This window comes from Penaeus monodon, chromosome 21 (genome assembly GCF_015228065.2).
Source record: "Penaeus monodon isolate SGIC_2016 chromosome 21, NSTDA_Pmon_1, whole genome shotgun sequence".
Taxonomy (NCBI): domain Eukaryota; kingdom Metazoa; phylum Arthropoda; class Malacostraca; order Decapoda; family Penaeidae; genus Penaeus; species Penaeus monodon.
In genome coordinates, this window is record NC_051406.1 from 31232432 (window position 1) to 31234433 (window position 2002).

The 2002-nt window shown below is 35.2% G+C and overlaps 1 non-coding gene across 1 annotated transcript; it reads right to left on the bottom strand.

Moving 5' to 3' along the window:
- Positions 1 to 365: 365 nt before the first annotated feature.
- LOC119586773 lies at positions 366 to 480 on the bottom strand. The gene has a single exon (XR_005229967.1). It is a non-coding gene; the product is annotated as a U5 spliceosomal RNA (small nuclear RNA).
- Positions 481 to 2002: the final 1522 nt, after the last annotated feature.

Genomic DNA, 2002 nt, shown 5'->3' on the forward strand with positions numbered 1-2002 from the left:
ACTTAGTAGGTTTTTGTTTTTCATATTAACTACGCACTAAATATATAGCAAACATTGATTTTTTCCTTTATGTAAATGTTGTTGCGCAGTAGTGCTTCAATTTTTCGGCTATCAATTTGATGGCGTAACTATTTGTTCAGATCTTTATTTTCCTTCAGAAATATATACAATGTTAACATTCCTCACCAACTTCAAAGTGTGGGTTTAGATTGAGATACAAAAGGTCATCACATCTCTAGGGTCTAGCTTGAACTGGAATGGGCATTCTAACCCGGTATTTATTAGAAGCCCTGCAATCACCTTGAAACCTATTTACATTAGGTCCAAATATGTTATAGAGTACTTAAACAATCATTTAATGAACCCAGAGCCAGAAGTGGGCTATTAGAATAAACATTGAATAGACACTAGAGTGTTCCCCTCCACGGAAACCTTTTAGTAAAAGGCGAAGATTTATAGCGTTTGAGGGAAACAGAGTATAGGATAAATGGTCACCCAGGTAACCAACAAGGTAGGCTGGGGAATACTAGAAACGACTAAAATATAAGAGCAAGAAAGGAGACTATCGGACAGTTAAAATAGATATTTACTTACAAGGATTAGCACACTAAAAGCAAATGCTGTAATGCATGCTGTTTCAAATTAACAGGTATAATTGTTCAGCAGATTAGTAAAACTTAATAGATATAACACTTGATAATTGAACGTCGGCAATATAATACCGTTACTATCACTAAACAATCAAATCGATTTTTTTGAAAGATTCATGAATCTTTGGATCAAAACAAAATCATCTAGGAGAGTTAATATATATATATGCATCTAAAAATTTCGGCGCGGAAATACACTGACGAATATGCTTTTCCTCAGTAGTATGGTTTAGTTTAGTTGCACCTCTATGGCTTATAGTTATGAAAGGTCAATAAACTAGCCCAACATATTGCATCCGACCATGTACCAACATTATTCGCGTGAAAATCGGTGTAGTAGACGAAGTTGTTAGTAAAAAGTAGTCTGTGAATGAAACATCGAACTCGGAGAAACACAGATATCACTGTGTAATCGGGACCACACTAGAGTGCGATTGCCGGGTTCTCGCGAGATTGTTCGGAACAGTATCAGCCACTGATGCGGACTGTTTAGTGAATTCCCTCTGAGCGGGAAGCGGTTGTCAAGTGTTGTGCTGAGAGATTGGATGACCGTTCTGACTCGGTTTACCGATGCTCGAGAGGGAGTATATCAATCCACACAATTCTGGAAGTATAGTAAAACTCCTAACAGAGGAAAAAAAGAAACCATAATTACAAACTGAGAGCGTGCCACTTTATAGAAGAAAACTTGAACAGAAAAATGTGAAGTAAACAAGTTTCACTATATTTGGTATAAATGGGTTACATGCAAATTTCAGTAATAAAAACAAACTATTTGGTTCGTAAATATAAATATAAGACACTGATATCTTGCTACTAGAGAAATATACATTTACTGATACCATTACTTCTTTGATCTACAGTTGATATTATTATGCATGCCACGTCTTTTATTATTGTGAATATTATATTACTACGCAATTTGTAGATTACCTGTTAAATTCTGTACCCCTCTGTTACTTCCTGTAAATATATGGCAACCACAACCACGTTCGCGCTATCCCCCTTATTGCATTTCGTTATGCGGAAGTAATTCCTCGGAAAAACCCACCTGTATAAGTCAAAAATTAATGAATGGTATAGCATCTCTTAAATATTTTCAGTTTGAATAATCCAGTGCTTCATTAACTTGCCCCAAAGAAGAAAACTTGCCTGACGATTCTTATTTATGCTGGTAAATTATTATGCAACATTGCATAAATGTATTGATTGTATTCCGATTAGCTACTGAATATTCGAACCATTGGAGGTGTACAAAACAGAAAAATATCCCACTATATATACAATACGAAAGAATGGGTAGTGAAAAGAATTTGACTTATATGGGTGTAAGTATCAGTAATATGTTTTGG